This window comes from Panthera leo, chromosome A2 (genome assembly GCF_018350215.1).
Source record: "Panthera leo isolate Ple1 chromosome A2, P.leo_Ple1_pat1.1, whole genome shotgun sequence".
NCBI lineage: Eukaryota > Metazoa > Chordata > Mammalia > Carnivora > Felidae > Panthera > Panthera leo.
Window position 1 is genome coordinate 148,641,931 of NC_056680.1, and position 23,378 is coordinate 148,665,308.

Here is a 23,378-nt window from a genome sequence, read left to right on the forward strand (position 1 = left end):
TCAATCCTTTTTGGCTTTTAAATTCCCAAGACTTCCCAGGTATACACGTCTGGGTTCACAGTTGCCCTCTCGAGTGAAGAATTCCACGGTTTAACTATTTCTTGGGAGACTTTCAGTGGCTCGGAGAAGTGCCCGTGCACTCAACACTTGGTAAGACGAACATCGGCCAAAAAAAAAGAAAAAGGAAAAAATCAGCAAATCAGCAAATCCGAGAAATGGCCAAGTGTGGGCATAGATGCCTGATTGTTATTCAGGGACAGAAATGAAAGGACATCAGGTTCCTAGATTTAATATGTGGCCCAGAGCAGGCTTCAGATATGTTTTTTTGATGGATTTGCAAGTAAGTACCTCACTCCATCAACGAAACCGGGGCAACAGAAAACACAGGTGGGGAGAACTTCACTCAGCCTTCTGAAATCAGAGGGCAGAGTCTGGGAGAGACAAATGGAAACTCAGCACTCGAAGGAATTTTGAAGAGTCATCTAATCCGTGCCCCTAAATCATCTGAATCAGTTCACTTTATTTTGAAAGACCCCCAGGGAAAGATACTCAAAAACCTCTTTTTGGTGGAGCCATTACCGTGTTAACGGCTCTTACTCGCTGGAAATTTAATCCCCCTAATTCATCACCTGCCACAGCAAACACGAGCTGACAGAGTCTATCTATTTTTCTAAGGATTTACGTCCCTCCCTGCTTCCCAAATGGGTGTGAGGCAACCCGCTGAGGGAGTGGACTCAGCGTTTAGGGAAAAGAGAATGTAAAAGAGCTGAGTGCTATGTGATCTGCTGCCCCAAAGAGAGACCAAGGTAGGCTTCAGCCTGTGAAAATCCCGGCTGGACTTGGCCTCATCGGAACGAGCCAAGTGACGGTGAGCAGAAAGGCTGAGGGGCACAGTGAGAGAGCCGTTTGCAAGTTGCTTTGAAACACTCTAGAGAAAGAAAAAAGAAACTGGTGGAAAGTAAACGTTGACACAGTTGAAGGTTTGAGGATAGGCTGGTAGCACCTTAGTGTATGTAAGCTGTGTCACAGAGGGTCCTTAAGGCATATGTGACTCTATGCGGGGAAGCCCGAGTGAAATCCACCACCGTTCTGGAGCTGATGGAGACATGACCTATGAAGAGGCAAATTCCAGTGGCGGCCGGAAGACAGGACCCACTGAGAAAGGAAAAACTTGTGGTTCTGGTGGTGGCAGAAGTTAAGGAGGACACTGGCCACCGGCAGGGACGCTGGCTGAGCCAGGATGGGCCTCTGCTGTGGGGAGGGAATGAGGCAGCACAACAGAAAACAGTCCCACTGTCTTTAGGCAGGTACAACGCTGCCTTTAAGGCATCACTACATGAGGGTTTTTCATGCTGACAGGCTGAAAGCAAATGCAAATGTTGAAAGAAACTGAGCGAACAAGGAGGGAAAGTGGGCTCAGATGCATTAGAAGCTATCTAGACTGTGAAAACACAGTGAGGGAGACATGGAAGCTGAAATATTCCTTCTCTTCATTAAAAGGAAGATTGTTCCAATCACAGGGTTACTATTAATGCTATCATTACTACTACTAACTCAATATAATTAAACTGAGATCTGAGGCGCTTTCCCAAGACCGACTACCAGAATGGATATCATTATACGTACGTGCAGCAAATCCTGCGCAGTTCTTTCAGAGCCAGAAAACAAAAACTAGCAGAGAAGGAAAAGGAACCATCAAAGGAAAGAGGACCGAGGGCTCCTCCTTGTGGACTTTTGTGTGCCCTGCAGCTTAGTGGGAAGTTGGATTTGGATGGATGGATGAATAGATGGATGGATGAATAGATGGATGGATATGTAGATGGATGAGTAGGTAAATGGATGGATGGATAAGTGAATGGGTGGGTGGGTGGGTGGATGGATGGATGGATGGATGAATGGATGGATGGATGGATGGATGGATGAATGGATGGACAGGTAGATGGATGGATGGATAGATGGACGGATGGGTGGTTGGATGCATGGATAATGGATGGATGGACAGATGGATGGATGGATAGATGAAGAGGTGAGCAGATGGATGACTGGATGCATACAATTTAGAGTAAAAAGGTTACTTGGAATAGGTGTAAAACAGGAAGGGGGCTGGAAGAAAAATGAGGACAGAGTCATCATTAGCTATTTACAATATCTAATAAACATCTTCTAGGGTACTGACCAGAAGTGGGGGACAACCCCCTCTCTTTCCTTGCTCTGTGACAGCTAGCTTGTCCAGTTTTCCTCATCCCTTTCTAGCCACTTTCTCTCAGACTTCCCAGTTGGTTTTCCTCTCCCTAAGCTCCTGATGCTGGAGTTGTCCAGACTCGGTCCTAGGCCCTGCTCTCATTTCAGTCTGCGCTTTCTCCTTGGGTGACCTCATCCATTCCCATGATTTACAAGCCCTCTTGATCCTGATGGCTCTCAGATGTGTCATTCTTGGCCAGATCTCTCTTGTGATTTGTACATACAGTGATATACACACACACAATTAACCATGCTTCAGTGGTACTTTGATGTCTCAGAGGCAGTTTCCTCCTCTGCCCTATCTGTTCCTGCTCCAGAGCTTCTGGTCTCAGTACTGGCACCTGCATTCACCCAGTTGCTCAGACCGGGAGTCTGAAGGAGCGTTCTGAGTTCTACCCTTTACCCGAGATGCCTACCCCTCAACAAAATGTATCCCCACTGCCTGTCATTTCTATCTCCCTGATTTATCCTGAATCCTTCTCTCTCTTCTATCTTTATTGTCATAACCTTGAACAAGCCAGCACAATTTCTGCTCCAGACCCTGCAAATGGGCTCCTAACTGGCCTCCCTGCTTCCACGGTTGGTTTCCAGTTATCAGTTCATGCTGTCACCAGAAAGATCTTAAAATAAATAGGAAAGTGATGCCTCTGCTTAAATTTCCTTCATTGTTTCCCACTGCACTTCCTATAAAATCTTTTTTTTAAAAAAAAAACATTTATTTCTTTTTGAGAGAGAGAAAGAGAGAGAATACAAGTAGGGAGAGACAGAGAGAGAAGGAGATACAGAGTCCGAAGCAGGCTCCAGGCTCTGAGCTGTCAGCACAGAGCCTGACGCAGGGCTCGAACTCAGGCTCAAACTCATGAACTGTGAGATCCTGACCTGAGTCCAAGTCAGATGCTTACCTGAATGAGCCACCCAGACACCCCCCCCCCCCATAAAAGCTTATAACGTGGCTACAAGCCCTAGCATGGTGTAGGTGTAGCTCCTGAGATCTCTGTAGCTCATCCCAATTTACCCTCTGCCTCATTCATCTCTGGCCACACTGACATTTAAGGTTCTCAAACAAGCAGAGCTCTTCCCTGCCCCAGGGCTTTGTTCATGTGGTTCCCTGGCCTGGAATGTTCTTCTTCCCCTTCCCTCTGAACGACTAATTCCTACTTCTTTTTCAGGGTTCAGCTTAAATGTCATTCCCTCAGGATGGCACTTCCTGGCACCCCCAATCTGTATAATCCTCCCTGTCATAGTCCAATCTGGCTACCATGACAATACCATGGACTGGGTGGCTTATAGACAGCAGACATTTATTCCTCACAGTTCCGGAGGCTGGGAAGTCCAGGTTCAAAGTGCTGGCAGATTCTGTGTTAGGTGAACAGTTACTTTCTAGCTCATAGATGGAAGCCTTCTTGCTGTGTCCTCACATGGTGGAGGGGTGAGGGAGCTCTCTGGGGTCTCTTTGATTGGAACACTAATCCCATTCATGAGGACTCCACCCTCATGACCTAACTACCTCCCAAATGTCCCACCTCCAAATACCATCACCTTGGGGACTAAGTTTCAACACGTGAATTTTGGGAAACACAAACATTCAGGGTCTAGCATCCCCAGCCATTTTCTCTACCATCACAGTCTGTACTTTTACATACCATTTCCTCTCACTTAGTAATGTAGAAATTTCTGTGCCTATGTTTGGTAGTGTCCTTTTCTCTCTACAACATTACAATTCCGTAAAGACAAGCAGTATGTTCATTTGGCTCACAAATTTCTATTTTCTAGGAATCTGGAATGGAGAATCAGAATGCATGTCAGTCTTTTCTGGTTGCCTGCATTGGAGACAAGTCCTCCAGAAGCTGTGGCAAAGACCTTCCCACCAGGGAGGACAATGAGGAGAAAGCAAGAGGAAAATCCTTGCAAGAGGAGAGACATAGATCCAGCAACAGAGAGGTGGAGAGACATAGACACACAGAGACCCAGAGAGAGGCCGATATGCCCCTGCCCACACTGGGTTTGTTGTTGTTTTTCCTTAGGAGATAGATCTCTGAATCCTCACATCAATCCCCTTTGCACTTTGGGTGAGGTTCATTAAATTTCCGTAACCTGAGACCAACATGAGCTGGTGGGAGATGAAAACAGAATAGTTGGAAGAAAGGTCTCTTGGCCATGTAAGCAAAGAATATGCATCTTGAGTCAATCATTGCAAGTGATCTAATGACAAATTTCAGGAACTGGGGTATGAGCTCTCCACATACCTGTTCACTTGCCTGTTACTTGTCTCTGGCTTTTGACAGTGCTTCCCTGGTCTACAGTCTCTGGAACTGTCTTCGTGCTGGAGTGTGTCCATAGGCGAGAGCAAAGCCAAGTCTCTGACTGCCCCAGACACCTCAGAGTCAGATGGGAGCCCTGGAGCCCATTTGCTCTTTCCAGTGTGGCAGAAGATGTCCAGGGCAATGATGGATTTTTCCTTTCTTCCTCTGAAGGACAAGGCTGGGCTAAGCAACATATCCTTCCTGAAAATGATGCATTTCTTGGTCTCTGTGCTTAAGGGTATGTGATTTCTGAAGGGTAAACATGGCCTTAAAGGGGGAAAAATTGTTCTGCTTAACTATGCAGAGAATTCCCAGAAGCTCCTTTAATTTGGTTTTCTTGAATAGGGCACATTTGCATTCACTGACTTGGGGCTTTTTAGAATAGCAAATGCATCTCTCTCTTCCCTGTGTTTCGTTAAATGACTAGGCGGTCTCCAAGCTGCACTAACATTAGCCAGTCCCCCTGAGATTTGGAGGCATGTCGATCTAGCTAGCTTGTTTCTTTTCCTCTACCTTCCCTCCCCAGATTTTCTCATTTTAAATCCTCCTTGTCATGTGAGGACTGGACCTCAGAAATGAGAGTGTGTGTGTGTGTGTGTGTGTGTGTGTGTGTGTGTGTGTGTGTGCGCGCGCGCAGTGCACTCATACAGCAGGGTGGGGGTAAGAGAGGAGAGAAGGAAAAGTGTATGAAATTTTGATTAGGATAAAAATGATTGCCTTGGTCTACAGCCGAAGTTAGGAAAGGGGCTGGATGTTTTTACTGTTTTACAATTTAATTTTTTTATTAACACATTACCGTGTGGCACTTAATATTTGGTGTTAAGGGCACTGGGTGGCTCAGTTGGTTGAGTGTCTGACTTCGGCTCCGGTCATGATCTCGCAGTTCGTGGGTTCAAGCCCCACATCAGGTTCTGTGCTGACAGCTCGAAGCCTGGAGCCTGCTCCGGATTCTGTGTCTCCCTCTCTCTCCCTCTCTCCCACTCACACTCAGTCTCTCTCTCTCTGTCTCAAAAATAAACATTAAAAAACATTAAAAAAAATTTGGTGTTAGTGACACATGATATCAACTGGCTGCTCCTGGGTGGGCAAGGGGAGGCTGAGACCAGAAGGGCATGGGAGTTCAGCCTCCAGAGTGTCACAGGTAAGTGAACAGAAAAGAGAGAGAATTCTAGAATTCTCCAAATTCTAGCAGAGAAGCCAACACACTTACATTGATCTCACATATACTCTGTGGGCAGACATTTTGTTTGTCCCAGTATTTTGCAAGTACAAATGAGGCAGACTGGAATCACTGATTGGGAATGTGTGAAAGTAAAGAATAAAAGGATTGAACCCTCCCCCAAAGAACTCTAAAAATTTGACAGAGTTCCCTCAACATGCAATAAAGGTTACAAAACAACCCTACAATACACTGAAATTGCTAATATGCAAGATAATAATTTTAAATCAAATTTGGTTTGTGGGACTTCATCAAGATAAAAAGCTTTTGCACAGCGAAGGAAACAATCAGCAAAACTAAAAGGCATGGGAAAAGATATTGCAAACAACACATCAGAGAAAGGGTTAGTATCCAAAATCTATAAAGAACTTATCAAACTCAACACCCAAAAAACAAATAATCCAGTGAAGAAATGGGCAAAAGACATGAACAGACACTTCTCCAAAGAAGACATCTGAATGGTCAACCGACACATGAAAAAATGCTCCATATCACTCATCACCAGGGAAATACAAATCAAAACCACAATGAGATACCACCTCACCCCTGTCAGAATGGCTAACATTCTGGCAACAACAGATGTTGGCGAGGATGTGGAGAAAGAGGATCTCTTTTGCACTGATGGTGGGAATGCAAACTGGTGCAGCCACTCTGGAAAACAGTATGGAGGTTCTTCAAAACAATAAAAATAGAACTACCCTACAACCCCACAATTGCACTACTAGGCATTTATGCAAGGGATACAGGTATGCTGTTTTGAAGGGGTACATGCACCCCCATGTTTATAGCAGCACTGTCAACAATAGCCAAAGTATGGAAAGAGCCCAAATGTCCATCGGTGGATGAATGGATAAAGAAGATGTGGTATATATACAATGGAGTATTACTCAGCAATCAGAAAGAATGAAATCTTGCCATTTGCAACTACATGGATGGAACTGGAGGGTATTATGCTAAGTGAAATTAGTCGGAGAAAGACAAAAATCATATGACTTCACTCATATGAGGACTTTAAGAGACAAAACAGATGAACATAAGGGAAGGGAAGCAAAGATAATATAAAAACAGGAAGGGGAACAAAACATGAGACTTAAATACAGACAAAAAACAGAGGGTTGCTGGAGGGGTTGTGAGAGGGGGGGATGGGCTAAATGGGTAAGGGGCATTAAGGAATCTACTCCTGAAATCATTGTTGCACTATATGCTAACTTGGATGTAAATTAACAAAATAAATTTTAAAAATTTGGTTTGTAACCACATTGTCCTTTTGATCCATTTAAGTATGCTTTTTTAGGGTTGTATGATCTAAAGTCATGACAGAGAGGGGAGAACTAGTTCTGAAGTTGAAATCCTGGTTTTGAGACATAATTTTTTCCCACCCAGCTTGGGCAAGGTGCAACATTTCTGAGTCTTCCTTTTCTGAAAGTAGTATCCACTTTACCCGGCGGTTAGATGGGATTTGATGAGATACTGTACATGACAGAGCTTTGTAAACTGTGAACCATGAAGATATTATTTCTCCTCTAGGCTACTGGCAACAATTTTCAGCAATGCTGATCAAGATAGTAAAAAAAAAAAAAAAAATGGAGTGTGCACAGGAACTTATAGGTACGTGATAGTCACTATTTGTATGCTAGTGGCTATAGCTGCTATAGCTTCTGATTCACCCTGAAACCAGAATCCATCAACTTGTTCTAGGGTGTGCTAGGACTAGAACCTTCCAGGGCTGTACGTACTCTGGGAGTAACTTACATTTCTGGAAATGCCAGAAATGCTGGTGGAATTCAAATGACTTTGTTTCTTTCATGAATACGTATCTCCTTTGATCTCCTTTGAAATTCCTCTTAGATGGAGGGCTATTCGTTCAGGGGCACTGCAGCAGTAATATTTCCTGTGCGTATCCAAACTCTAACCCTACAAGACATTCTCTTAGAGAGTCCACCCTGTGGGGGTTTTTCTAATGTGCTGACGTCAAACCTGCCCACAATTTAGTGAATCGTTTCTTGCACACCCGTTTGGTGTTGGGCACAGCGCTAGGTCCTGTGGAACGTTGACTACATGCAGTTACCCTCTTCCAAGGTAATCACCAACCCCAGATACGTGTAAATATTCACATAAAGTGAACCGAGGTTTATTTACGAAAAGAATCTTGCATTTTTGCCTGTAACATGCCCAGCGTGGTTTGGAAAGTGGCACAATGATGCTGTTAAACATTACAGTGCCACATTATCACAGAAATAAAAGCAGTACAGGGTCCAGAAAGACTCCTTTGGTGGACATTACTTCTTGATTTTTCATAAAGTGGTTGGGCCTGAGCATTTCCTTTCCTGACTGTTGGAAGCTTAAGGCAAGGGAAATCTGGCTGATGATGAATCCTTAGATACAATAACACTCTTAGGACAAGGCGAGTTGTTAGGAGGGCACCGTGGCCAACCTGCTGTAAAGCCATCGGCACAGGAAAAATGGGCGAAGTGATAGTTTGACTCGTGGCTTTTGTCGGGGTGCTGGGGGCAGTTATTGTCTTGATAAATTCTGTTTCATAGAAGGATGTTAATTTTGCCAGTTTTCCTTGTCATTGACTGCATGGTATTTACTCTTGAAAGTGACATTACTACAAGGATCTGCTCTTCTCTAACGTTAAGGCGAGAGGGAGCTGATTCCATTTGATATAAACTTCGCCTAAATAACAGATTTGGTGAGGCAGACTGAGGTCTTATGATTCAAGCTTGACAAAGCCTGTTCGGGGGTGATACTTGCATACTACTTTCTGAGGGCCATTTAGACTGTACACAATCAATGGGTTCCAACTAAAAAAATGTCATACACAGCAGGGAATAGACACAATCGTTTAAAAATGGGTCTTCTGGTAGCTATGTCTCCCCATCGTCAATTGCATAGTGATACCTTCAGAGATTCATTAAAATATACTGTTTCAATTGCTGAACTTTTTTTTTAATGTTTATTTTATTTTTGAGAGAGACAGAGACAGAGTATGAGCAGGGGAGGGGCAGAGAGAGAGGGAGACACAGAATCTGAAGCAGGCTCTGGGCTCCGAGCTGTCGGCACAAAGCCCAACATGGGGCTCGAACCCACACACCTCAAGGTCATGACCTGAGCCGAAGTCGGATGCATCACTGACTTGCCACCGAGGTGCACAGATTGCTGAAACTTTTTCAAAAGCTACTTCATGTGCAGTTGCGAGGTTTCCTACAGCTTACAGAGCTTACAGAGCTCTGAATACCTTTACTTGCCAAAGTGTTGTACTTAAAAATAGACAAGGAAAGTTCTTCTGGCAGTAAGAATGCTGCTAATTTGATATAGACCCATACATTTTGGAAAGTGGGACATATTTTTAATCTGTTCCGGTGCTAGGGATACTCCGAAGTTTGTCACATTTGGGGTGGGGAGGGTCTCTCTAAGTACGTGTCCTCATTAGCTTTTCTATGCTCATCAGAGGATAAAATTCCCACACTTAGCTGGCACATGGTTTGACACTTAGTCATGACATAAAATACCCTTCTCCAATGGTTATCAGGGAGTATAAATTGACCCGATAGCTCTCAATAGCTTACCTCAGAGAAATTGTACTGATGGAAGTTTTCTACGCGGCTGTAGCACATGCACTGGAGATACTCTATTAAATACTCTAATTTATCCCCAAATTGAGGCAGATAGAAAGACTTTGGCCACATTATTTTGGGCTATGCTCAGTGTTATGATTTTTCTGAACTGTGCTTAGTGTTGTGCCATTGGTCTGTGAGTCACTGTGGAGTGTTAGAACAAACAACCCCAGGAGACTCTGTTTTGTTTTAGAGAAGATTTCACTTTACCCACACAGAAGTCTGGCCTTTGTCCCAGCCTCCGGGAGGTAGTTGCTAAACCCGTGGAATTTCTTGGGTGATAGGAATGTCCTGTTATTCATGGTGGGCCCCTTGGGTCACAGTGATAGTTTATGCTAACGAGGTGAATTAGGGTGAGGCTAGCCATACCAGAAAGACCAAGCATGTGATTTTAGAACTGGGGCTCTGGGCAACCACACGACAACAGATTCAATCAGTCATGCTTACATGATAGAAACCATGGACACTGGAGCCTGGGTGAGCTTCCTGGTAATACTCTGTATTGTCACACGTCAATGATGGGAAAGTAATGTGTCCCTGAAGACATGAGAGCTTCACATTTGGGACTCTCCCAGACTTTGCCCTGTGTATCTTTCTTTGGTCCATTCTGATCTGTTTCTCTTTGCTATGAAAACACTCTAAATATAGCACTTTCCCGAGTTCTGTGAGTCATTCGAGTGAATTATCAAAACTGAGGATGGTTTTGGGAAAACCCCAAACTTGCAGTTGGTATCAGAAATCTTGGGCAGACTTACTTGGCATCTTGAAGCACTGTGCCCATAATCTGAGTTTACCTAATTCTGGGTAAGATGTTTTAGAGGACATTGTTCTCCACATCACATCATGGGGAGTGGGTATCAGAAAGGCACATCTGGACACACTTTCATCGACGAGAGACGCCTCTGCTCAGCTGCTGCGTGCGGGGCTGGGGAAGCACATCTCAGGTGGATTGAGCCGATTTCTCCCCTGATCCCTATGGAGAGGCCCTGGATCATATTTTCCTATGGAAGATAGTGAAAATATGGGACAGCCTTTTGAGGGTCTCAGAAAGACAGACAACACCGTTAGACTCGCAGATCAGACCTAGTCCTGGGGAACATAGCATTTCATGGTACATTCTGCCATCTGCCTGAGATAGGAAGAACAAGGTCCCCACTGGGGTCTTTCCATCCTCAAGTAAGACAGGGAGGGACCAGCGTTAGCAGGACAGCAGCACTTTCTCAAGCAGAGGTGGGATGCAGGAAGCATGATCTCCTAGCAGTGGTGCTGGTGAGGCCACAGCCCTGGCCACAGGGAGAAGTGGGAGGGACAGTCACAGAAGGTTTATACCAAAGAGCAGAGCTTGGTGGCTTTGATTCTTCAGCAAGGATAGTGCTCTGGCTATGGGTGCCATAGAGATCCAGTGAGGCACCACAGCTTGGGTGCACAGGTTAGTGGTTTTGAAGTCTTGTTCTCAATCACCAAGAGTCTAGAGAACAGACATCTCTCCTACACAGTCCTCCTGGGCAGAGGTTGTCATGAAACAAAAGGACATGGGGAGATGAAATCTTCAGACCAATTGACCATAGAAGATTCACATCTCCTGTCTCTTTCTTAGTGTGATGGATTTCAGCCAAGGAATTCTCAGTGTTCCCAACAAATCCCCAAGTTTAGATGAGCATATGTTGCCTGCTTAAGAGGCCAGAGTAGATTGCGGGGGAGTTCTGGAGCCCGCACAACATCTACCTTTTATTTCAGACATAAAGCAGATCAAGTCATAGTTCATTTACAAATATCGCCCCTTACAACTCTATTAATAATGGTTCCTGGCAATGTTGACATCTGATTGGAGGTAGTTTGGTGGAGCTTTAGTCATAGAAACAAACAAACAAACAAACAAAAAACAAAAAAAGACAATTTGGATAGCAAGCATCACAATAGTGAGCTGCTAAGCACGTTGAGAATAAAGCAGACTTCTTTGGCTAATGGGAAATTGACCTACGGCTTCATCCATCCTCTGTACTCAGCATAAAACTGTGAAGGCAAGGGCGCCTGGCTGGCTCAGTTGGTAGAGCATGCAACTCTTGATCTCAGGGTTGTGAGCTCAAGCCCCACCTTGAAAGTAAAGCTTTAAAAAAAGAAGTTTGTGAAGACAGGTGAGGGGTGGGATGGGGCAGAATGCAGGGTGCTGGAGAATGGACTGGCTTCCATGAGCACTGTGGAATGATGGGTGGGGGCTAGGGTTTCCCGAAGGGCAATGGGGCCAGAGTGTGCCTGGGCTTGACCCAAGTTTAGGATGTTGCATTTTATTTATTTATTTATTTTAATGCTTATTTATTTATTTATTTTGAGAGAGAGAGAGAGAGAGAGAGAGAGAGAGCAAGGGAGAGGCAGAGAGAGGGAGAGAGAATCCTGAGCAGGCTCAGAGCTGAGTCCCAGCCCCACGAACCATGAGATCAAGACCTGAGTTGAAGTCAAGAGTCAGACGCTCAACAACCCGGCCACCGAGGCTCCCTGCGTTTTGCATTTTAATGTGTAGGCAAAGAAGAGTCTCTAGAAAGATTATGGCTTCAGTTAGCACACAGCTGAGATCTAGTGGTTCGTGAACCTCTCTTCCAAATGGTGCAGTATTGAATTCATTTAGCATAACTGAATATTCTAGATAAGAAACTTTCTCAAGAAATATGGTGAGGTCTTTTTCTCTCCCAAGATACAGCAAGCAGCTGCAGCCCCTGGAGGAAGCTACCACCTGTTTGACGTGAGTGGAGTCCCTCCTGTCACCACTGACACCCATGGGGTGGTGACGGGGCTGAGATCGGCAGCAGCCATGGAACAGAAGAGCTGTCACTCCCTCAGCAAAGAACAAGGATCCCTGACACAGACTCCATCGGGGACAGTCTGCGAACTTAGACTTGGCAGGGGTCCCAGCTGTTTTAAGCACCTGGCGGTCTGTGACGACTGTGTACCACAGGCTACTGTCCCCGGGCTTTCAGATGTCAAACACCAGAGAAGTTTCCAGTGTAAATTTTGGGGGCTGACATAGGGTTGTCATTTTTAAATCTCGACAAGTAAGGCTTAGATTTAAAAAAAAAAAAGTGTTAAGCTACCATCCGCAATCGGCATCGCTTCGTAAAGAAAAGACATTTCAATGACAAAAAAAGTGGGAAGGAAATCATCACAGAATACAGGACAGTCTTAAAATGAAAAATTTAGTTTTTTAAAAAACTCCTCAGATTGACCTGATTTTGTATCACTTGTCCCCGATCTGTTAAAAAAAAAGGGGGGGGGGGCGGGGGGAGATGGGGTGCAGGTGATATTCGGAATTAAAGGACCCGGGTTCAAATTCCGACTCACCCATTGGCTCTGTGGCTTGGAGTGAGTCACTTCCGGTTTCTCGGCCTCGGTTTCCTCCACCACTGTCGTGAGACTCAAGTGAGACTCCACGTAGGGAAGGGCTTAGTGAATCGTCAGGAGACAGGCAGAGGTCAGCCACACACAGACCCTGGAACCCGCGGGCCGCATATAATCACACAGCAACACAGGGCTGAGGTGGACAGTTGATTTTCTCTACTTCCTAATGATATTGACCTGATATAAGAAGGATGGTTTGACTCCGGCTGCTCGCACAGTATGGTTTCTTATCAGAGGTTCTTCTCAGAGGGGCTGAATACTCTTTCTCTACCAACAGGGCTGTTCGGCTCCTAAAGGAGCTGCAGGAGCAGGATGCTCTAACTGGCCGGTTTTGGGGGTCACCGAGGGATGTCTCTTTTGGTGACAGCAATGGGAGCACAAGGTGGGAGCAAGCTGGAGTCTGTCTGTCCTGTCCGGTGTTTGTCTCCTTCTCCGTTCTAGTGCTTTCCCCTTGGCTTCCTGACCACACGGGACGCTGTGAATGCTGGGATGCTGCACCGTCACGGCCCTTTCCTCACACCTGCGTCTCCAGAGAATTCCTGCAAAAGTATCCTGATGGTGTTTCCCCAGGCTCCCGGGCTCACCTGCGTCTTCTTCCTCTTGCTTCTGGTTTCTGGGATTCAGTCACTTCCAAAGGGACACGAGAAGTTGCTCTTTTTACCATCGTCAGATTCTAGCTAAAGCCCAGGCCAGCCATCTCAGAAGCACCAGTAGCTTTTAGGACGTTTTCCCAGCACAGCAGCAGGTCCTGGTACTGCCGTCCCATGCTGCATGCCACTTTAAACGAAGGCACTCCATGAGCTATGGGTTGTCTCAGGTAGAAGTTGAGGGCCCTGACATTTGGGGGACTAGCTTTGGGAGCTTCTTCTTAGGACTGGAGCCACTGTTAGAAGCCAGCAGAACCTCACGTGCCATGCACGGGGTCCAACGTATCTTGAACACTTAGCTGATCCTTCCTGTCAACAGCCCCCATGAGCCACGTTAAAGGAGGTGAGGCAGGGGCACTTGGGTGGCTCCGTCTCTGTGTTCTCTCTCTGCTTCTTGCCCTTCCAGTTTGGTGGGCCTCTAAGTCCCCCCTTCCACCTCCTGCGTTTTTACACTCTGCTCAGAACTTGGCTCTTGGCTCCATTCGCTCCTCTGCTTTTGTTATCATCCAGATACTTAGTGAAAAGCATCCCACTGCATCCTTGCAGGAGGCCCTACCATGCCGGCTGGCTCTGCCCCTCCTCTGGGGAGAGGGGGTATTTGAACAGGTGGTGCCAGTTCACGATCATCCCCGGCGGGAAGGACACTCGGAAGCAAGATGAAGCCTTGGAGCCCGAGAGGATCATTGGCATGGGAACGGGAAGAGGCCGCACAGGCTGTGTTCTTCGTGCCCCGGATACTGACCGGAATCCTTGCCCACTCTCCTGTGCATCCCTGGATCTTAGTCTCCACATCTCCCTCTGCTCTTGGGTTCTTCCATTTCCCTTTCCTCTAGCTGATGTAATCACTCCCCACTGGCTGTGCACCCAGGAGCACTTCTGAATCTTGCCATATCCTCCCCGATCCCTCCTCTGTGGAAGTCCGCCCCTATCTGGAGCTTTCTCTTTCTTTTCCTTTCTTTAAGTTTATGTATTCCTTTTTTGAGAGAGACAGAGACAGTGTGAGTCGGGGAGGGGCAGAGAGAGAGACAGACACACAGACAGACAGAGAATCCCAAGCAGGCTCCACACTGCCAAAGCAGAGCCCGATGTGGGGCTCGAACTCACCAAACTGTGAGATCATGACCTGAGCAGAGATCAAGAGTCAGATGCTTAGTAGACTAAGCCACCCAGGTGACCATCTACTTTCTCTCTTTCTCTCTTTTTTAATGTTTATTTATTTTTGAGAGAGAGAGAGAGGGAGAGAGAGAGACAAAGACAGAGAGTGAGTGGGGTAAGGGGCAGGAGAAAGACACAGAATCCAAAGCAGGCTCCAGGCTCTGAGCTATCAGCACAGAGCTCAACACGGGGCTTGAACTCATGAACCTTAAGACCATAACTGACTGAGCCACCCAGGCGCCCCTACTTTCTCTTTCCTAAGCAAAGAAAAGCTTCCACGGCTCATAAGAGCAATGGGTGCCCAAGGGAAGTTGGGAAGCCTGGTGGGTTTTCAGGTCACCCTTTGTACTTGGACCTGATGCTGACAGAATGAACCCCTACCATACAGCCTCAGCCCCTCTTCCTCTTTGAGGCAATATCTGGCAGCCCCCCACCTCCCAGGGATAAAGTTTAGCAAGCACCCACCCCCGCGCTGAAACTCATGCCAGTCAAGCCCTTAAAATTCATTCAACCCTTTCTGTGAGTCCCATGTAGCCTGGAATACAGAGGAGGTTCAGAACATGGAAACTGGCAATCTAGTTTCTGGGGCAGGGGGCTAGATGGGAACAGATAGGGCCTTGACTGTGCAGCACATAAAATTAGAGTAAGGCAGCTCACGGTGAGGAACACAGCTTAGTGTAAATGCTGTGGGCTTTTAAGGCAGGCAGACCTGGGTTCAAAACTCCAGCTCTACTTCTGATGAGTGATGTGCTCTCCGGCTGGTTATTTAGCCTCTCAGAATTTTAGTCTCCTCATCTGTAAAAGGGAGGGGGGATGGTCATACTTAGGCTTATTGTAGGATAAAGTGAGTGCCTGATACATGGTAGGTTCCAGAAAATGCTAGTTCCCAGTGGGACCCAGAATAGCAAAGCGCAGCATGCCATCGCCATCTGGTGGTAGATCTTAGAGTTGCAAGTAATAGGTTCCAGGAGAAAATAGTTTAATACGATGGTTGGCTTTAACTTAATTTCGCTTAAATAACAGGATGTACAAAGATGGCTAAAAGCTAGGAGAAATCTAATAAATGGCTGAGCATGGGAAGGAATCCCATTCAGAGAGAATAACATGAACAAAAACAGAGGTGGGAATTATTACACTGAACTTCGGACGGAGAGGTATCGTAAAGAGAATCAAGAGGTTTGTTGTTTCTCATGTTGCCACAAGCTTTCCACAAGTAGGCAGTGGATGGGGACATGCTTGACCCCAGGGCATGGCCTGATATGACATTACCGCTACCATCCAGGCTTTAGATGATCGTGGCTTTTATGACCGTATACACAGTCCCGCGGTGAAGAGGTTTTCGGTGGCTGTCTGAGGAGAATCCTGCAATGGTGCCGGCCAAGACCGCCACCAGGGGAGTGGCCTGATGGCCTGCGGATTCTGCAGGGGCTGGATATACGGACGTCTCCAGTCCTGACCCATGAGGAACCACATTCGCCCGGCCACCACCCTCACTGGCTACTATCACCTCTCACTAGGGACCCCAAGGGGGTTCTTAGGAAAAGGTTGGGTTGCACACAGCATACACGCCTACAACTCCAAAAAGAGAGTCATGAAATTATGCTGTTTGAGGATTCAGTTGACGGCAGTGAAGGTATTCCGGGGTCCGCAGGATCCTCTGGGAGGAAAACAGCAGGGGCTACATGCCACGACTGATATCCTTCGGCACTGCTCACTGCTTTACGAAGGCCTCCGTTTCCTGGAGGGTTTGGGTATGGTTGGGCGTAGATGGCTTGTCCGGGGTCGTCCCTATTCTTACCGATTTCCCCGTGCCAGCCGGCCAGCTACGACCAGGGTGCTCTCTGAGACCCAAAGCAGTTTTCACCGTGTAATGCTAACTGGTTTGCAACTGGAATCGAACCTACAACCTTGGCCTCATCCTCCCTGTGTTCTAAAGACTGAAATCACGAACTCAGAGGAAAATGTTAAATAAACCCCCCATGTGTGTATGCACACATGCACGCGCACACACACACACAAAGAGTGAGATGCCAACGTGAAACGGGCTAAGATAAGTAAAGTAGCTTTGTCTTGAGCAGAGCTGACCCCTCACGGGTGCAGCAGAGAATCAGGGACACAGCCAGAAGGACTTGGCCCCATCCTTGTTCCTCCTACGGGTTCCAGCCCCTTTCTCTTATCTTCTTTCCCAGAGAAACACAGTCCTGCTGACTCTGCAACTGAAGCCAAAAGGCCGTCCGGAAAGCTCTCTCGTGCAGTCCATTTCAGACTTTTAAGTGATGCCCTCGGTGACTGAAGGGGCGGCCGTATGGCTGGCTGCCAGCTGCTCCCCGTCCCAGGAATCCAATCTGAGCCCCGGGCGATCAAAGCCACGTGCGGCAAATCCTCAGCTAATATGTCACGTCCTGGCATAGGTCCTGGCAAACACACGCTTCGGCCTTTGTGGGTCAGCCAGAGGGTCTTGGCAAGCTGGGGACCCTGCTGATCTTGCTGCTGTTTGAGCTGAAAGAGCTGTGAACCCCAAGTCTGGGGCCATCAGTATGATAAAATATGCATAACATAAAAGGTACCATTTTAACCATTTTCAAACGTCCACTCGGTGGCATGAAGTCCATTCACAATGGCGTGTGAGCGTTGCCCCCACCCGTTTCAAGCGTCATTTCATCTTCCCAAACAGAAAGGCTGCACCCATTAAACAATAACTCCCTATTCCTCTGTCTCCCAGCCCCTGGCAACCACTGGTCTACTTTCTGCGTTTATGAAGTTGCCCATTCTAGGTACCTCATGTAAGTGGAACCACACAGTATCTGTCCTTTTGCGTATGGCTTAGTTCACTTACCGTTGGCCAATTTCATCTGTTCCAGCATGTATCAGAATTCCGTGACCTCCTAAAGCTGAATAATCTTCCATTGTATGCATACACCACATTTCGCTTATCCATTCCTCTGTTGATGGACATTAGGGCTGTATCCATCTTTGGGCTGTTGTGGGTAATCCTTTCATCAACATCGGTGTACAAGGATCTGTTTGAATCCCTGCTTTCCGCTCTTTTGGATGTATACTGATTCCTGGATCATATTCTGTGATTCCGTGATTGACCTTCTGAGGCTGTTGTCGTTTTCTACAGCAGCCCTACCATTTTATGTTCCCACCAGCAACCTCACCAACGCTTGTCATTGTCCTCTTTCTCTTTCTTTCTTTCTTTCTTTCTTTCTTTCTTTCTTTCTTTCTTTCCTCTCTTTCTTTCTTCCTCCTCTCCCTCCTTCCCCTCCTCCTCCTCCTCCTTCTCCTCCTTTTAATAATAGCAATCCTACCATCCTAATGGGTGTGAAGTTTGTGGGGTTTTAAGTTTATTTATTTATTTTGAGAGAGAGAGAGCGCGCGTGAGCAAGCATGTACGTGTGCACACACAAGCGGGGAGGGGCAGAGAGAGAGGATTCTAAGCAGGCTCCATGCTGTCAGCACAGACCGCCTCGCCAGGGGACTCCGTCTCACGAACCATGATATCGTGACCTGAGCAGAGATCAAGAGTCCCTCTTTAACGGAGTGCCCCCCCCCCCCAGGTACCCCAGATGCACTTTCTTCCTTGTTTTGGGTAGGGTAGGGTGTTTAAGCGGTATCTTTGGCCTCTCCCCGCTAGATGTCAGTAGCACCTCCTCCTGAGTGGTGACAATCAAAAGTGTCGCCAGGTACTACCAAAGTGCTTGGCGCGGCAGAACAGCCCCAGTTGAGAACCAGGAAGTCAGGACTAGCTAAAGCCAGCCTGGCACATCAGGAGGAGAGGTGGGGGTGGCCCCAGTTATTGTGACCTGAGTATTAGGAGTTCCAGTTCCAACTTGCTCATTGTCTCAGTTGAGATTTGTGGGTTTTTCCATCTAAAAGTGGAGCTCAAAGGGAACTAATTTGCTGCTATGCTACAGAAAACACGGTGTTTTTTGCTACACCACTAGGGGGCCCTGTTGCCCAAGAAAGGCTCAAGATGGTGGGGCTCTGTGACTGGTGAAGGGAGCGGAGGGCTTGAGAGGAGGCTTTTACTGAGCAGATGGTGCTCAAAAGCTCAGGTTCATGTTCCTAAATGCAATCCCCTGCTTCTAGGAGCCCTCTCCCCTCTTCACCCCTTCTGGCTCCACGGGAAGGATAGTTGCCTTTCCTCTCCACATACTCCTTCATGTTACAGATTCTTTCTTTGACGTTGCTTCCCTCCAAGGCTGAACTTGAAAGCCCTCATCAAATTTCATAGGTTGGAATGAAAGTACTCCACCTAAAATATTACAAAAGAATCCAGCTCACCGAGCCTACCGACACTCTGAGGTATCTAGCCACGATGATACTCAGTTCCTGAATCATGGCAGCACATAGACGCCCGAGGTCGGCCTGCACACTTAGAGTCATGCACTGCGCGTGCTCTGTTGGCACTTAGAATCCATTCCCAGCCCTTTCTATGCTTCCTTCAATATTGCAAGGGAGGAGAGGCCAAAACCTACCTTCCCATTCTTTCCCAGAGCTAGGATTCTAGGTGCAATTCAGGTTGTGCCAGTGAAGCGAAATTACAAGAAGAGTGGATGGAGAAGCAAGCAGAGCTCATCTGCCTGCTCCGGGGCTTTTGGAAGAAGGTCAGTCAGAGGGGAACGTTTGTGGTGTTTCACTCCACTCCCAGGGTCTGGTCAGTGCTTGAGAAGTGTGAGCCAACTGTGTGGTGTCATTAGCAGTGACAGCTTCCCGACCTGTGAATGCAGCAATTTGATCTCGAAACTAATAGCCTAAAGTTGGTCGCCTTACTTGTGCCCACCTAATAATTATGAGAGTGCCTGATTCCCAATATTCAATCCCTTTCAGCTACGGTGGTTCTCTTTCTCGCACTGAACTCTGCCCGACCCGCGTATGTTCACTCACATGCACATGCTCCCGACTGCCTTTCCACGCTGCTGATTTAAATTTAGGTACTACTTATGGATCATTTGTTGCGTGGTGCTCTTGGAGGTTGTCATCCAAAGGAATCTTCTATTGATCTTACAAAAATAGACTCTGGAACTCAGGGACCTCAGAACAGTACAAATAAATAGTTGCTAAGTTCCGTGTCGTTCTCTTGGCAATCAGAAAGGATGGGATCAATGGAATTACCTCATTCAAATAGGTTTGAGTGAAACTTGAAGGACAGTCAACCCTGCATAGGTGAAGAGAAGGGGGACAGTAGGATGTGAGAAGAGACAGGCAGGGAGTGACATCTCAAAGGGTCAAAACCTGGATTGATGCTCTCGCTTTGCCACCTCTTCTAGTTGGGTCAAGGATTTGATCTCTGAAAGCCAAATTTTACCTGGTTTGAAAAACAAGAAAACCCTATAGGGTTGTTGTGAGGACCAGATGAGATTATAAAATTGATCTCTATCTATATATCTATACCTGTGGATATCATCATATACTACACAGATGTAGGCTAGGTGTTCTCTGTTTACCCCTGCAGACCCAGCACCTCACCTCCACATCCTGTTCAGATGCTGGCTTGAATGGACAGCACCCAGGGGTGTCTTGCTCTCTCAGTGGATCTCACGTTGGGTTCACCCAATAGGAGGCTTTCACAGGAGACTAGAAAGTAAGAGGAAAGAGGGTCAGAGCCCTTTCACCAGCTCCCTCCCTTCCAGCTCCACTGTGATCCTATACCAAAGATGCAGCTTCCGGAAGGCTGCTGTCAGTCTCCCAGAGGTAGAACTTGATCGAGTTGCAGTGGTGGCTCCAGGTCACCTGCATTCTCCTTTGCTGGCTTCCCTACTTCACCCACACCATTGAACATTGTCTCTTGGATAAGCTTTCTTCAAACACCCCTTTGGAAGGTGCCATTTGTTTCCTGCCATGATTCCAGCAGATACAAAAGGTAAGCGGCTGTATTCAAATATTCCCCTTGACTACGAACCTGTGATAACTCCCTGCTGTTTAATAAGGTCAAGTCCAAATTCATTTTAACAGCATATGAAAAATCCAATTAAGAAAGTGGATCCACATTGCATGGTTTACAGGTCACCCTGCTACTTCTCCCGGCAACCATGTGCACAAAGGAGACTTGAAGCCTGAGGTTGAACATGGGGCCAGTTGGAGGGACACAGGGATGGTCTTCCACTGGTTTCATTTCAGTCCCCTACTTCTAAGCCAGATAAACAATTCCAGAACATCCCTTCTGCCCTTTTCTTTCCCTGTTTCCCCTTGCCTCCATTCCTATGTGCTCCCCCTTTTCTTTTCCCTTTTAAAATCCAAAGGTGGACACTGAAGGGGAAGCGTGAACTTAGGTGAAAGGTGGACATAGTGAACCACTGGAAAATTTCTTAGGCTTTAAAGCCCCATGGTTCATTGGGCAGCTAACCTACCAGATGAGGCAAGCAGTAGATGACTCATTTGGATAACAGGAGGTCCAGATGGGGGGAGAGAGGGAGGAGGTACAAATCACAGAGGGGCTGTGCAGTCTAATCCTGACTCAGTGCCTGCCCAGCATTCATTCTTCATCCCTTTTTCATCCAAGGTGAAGTGTCAGAGCTTAAGACTCCATTTTCATGGACTAATGACAACCCTTTTGGAGATATAGACATGCTACACCTATGCTGACCTAAAATAAGTTTTTAAAATATTAATAGTGGTGTCACAGAGACTTCGTCTCTGAATAAGGAATTATGGGCAAGTATGGTGGTAAAGCACAGGTTGGACATGAACACACCCTATCTTATTGCATCCCGCAAATTTTACTGAGCACCTACCCTCTTAGGGATCCTCTAGGACTCTGGTAAAGGATAAATTTTATTATGTAAAGACTATCCTTTGTGGCTTACAGAAGAGGCTTCTTGCCACGGGCCTTTGGTAAATGGCTTACTTCAAGCATAGGCTCAAATTTTGTCCACCCCTGAAACCTTTCCTTTATCTCTAATAGTGTGATAATGACCCTTTATTTGGCATTTACACGAGTGAAAGCATGTGTGACCCGCTTCAGGTTTTCTTTTCTCCCCCACAATTTGCCTAGGGACTGAAATCATGTTGTATATTTAAATGATTCCCAACAATGCCAAGCACAGGGTTGCATAGGAGTTAAATTAGAAAAATCTTGTTAGAAGATACTCTCAGGAGGGACCTATCCCTGAACACCTCCATTTCCAGGTGAGGAAACAGACACATATAGAAATAGACTTGATCAAGTTACTTATAAAACTCAGACCAGAATTCAGATCGTTGGCTGTCCAATTCTGTATTCTTCCACAGCTTTCTGATAGCTTGGAAGCTGGCCAGCTCTGAGGTATCTGTACTGACACATCAGCTCAAGGGTGAGAAGAGCATGGTAGATCACAGAGGGATGAGTCACCATGAGCTTGTCTGCTCTGAAGATTCTAGAAAGTACTGGAATCTGGTAGCTCATTCCGGTGGCTGATCCATAAGTGTTGGATGCATATAAAAAGACATTTCCCTTTTGTATCTGGAAAGCAGGTATGGCAGGTGTGAGAGGCCAACTCCCTGGATATGGTGCTCCCCAGGCCATGATGGGATGATGACCTCCATATTGTGGACTTTTGAAAGTAGGAATTATCCATGTATTCCTGCACTGCTAATCCATGAGAATGGGAATTTCCTACTTGAAGTTAGCATTTACATCTACCATCTAAGCTTACCGTATGACGACAGATGGTTGCAATTTCTTCGTCTCTCCATGCCTTTTCACTAACCAGAGCCTAACGCTCGTGGCTTGACTTTCTTGCCATTTCTGTGGAGGTGCATCATTTTCTAATCCGAAAGAAAAACCCTTCGAGAAAATGGCACCTCCTCAAAGTCTACAACTGCTCAGCTTTTGGGTATTTTCTGATTCATTCAATCACAATAGCAAACCAATACGTTAAACACAGATTGTATTCTGGTCATTCAACAAATATCTATTCCCTGCTTACCACTGGTCAGACCTGCAAAAGGCACTGAGGATAAAACCAGAATGACACAGTCCCTGTTCTCAAGGAGCTTAGTATTTGGCGGGGAAGACAGTCAGCCACACTACAGCGTGATAAATGATAGGGTAGACACTACCCAGTGCAATGGGAATGTTAAGAGGGGCAGGTAGCCCAGCCTTGGGATGGGGTACAGCGTGGTGGCTGGGCTTCTTTACTAAAGAAAATAACATCAAAGCAGAAATTGGAGAGATTAGCAGGAGCTAAGGAGATAAAATTGGGGGTTGGTGGTGAAAAAAGTAGCCTAGGCAGGAAAACCACATATACAAATTCTTGGAGACCTTCCTGTATCTCCAGGAAGTGGCAAGTTGCATAATGTTACCAGAACATGTGGTTCAAGGGTGAAATAGCAAGAGTTGAAACAGAGAGGGCAAGACAAGTTTAGCTCATGCATGGTCTTGTAAACCCCATGAAGGGGACTGAATTTTATCCTAACAGCAGTGGGGAAACCAGTGGGGGCGGGGGGGCGGTCAGCAGGGATGTGACATAATGTGATCAGGTCCCAGGTGAGAGATCACATAAAGCTAATAACCATAATAATGATGATAATTATTAGTACTGACATAACTGTATTCAATGGAAGGGCAATTTCCTCCACTGAGGAGGTGAGTTGAGATAATAGCCAGCTTATAAAGTCTAGGTTTATAACATTAGGTGGTTCTGTGATTATCTTTACCAGTAATTGTTCTAGGAATTTTCCTAAGGACACACACTAAAAGGCAAACAGATATTTATCAGGCACAAAGATATTTATCAACCCGTTATTTACATAAGTGAAAACTCTGAAATCTTCAAAATTTACAATAAGAGGATTAAATCAATTATCTCTAAAATGAAAT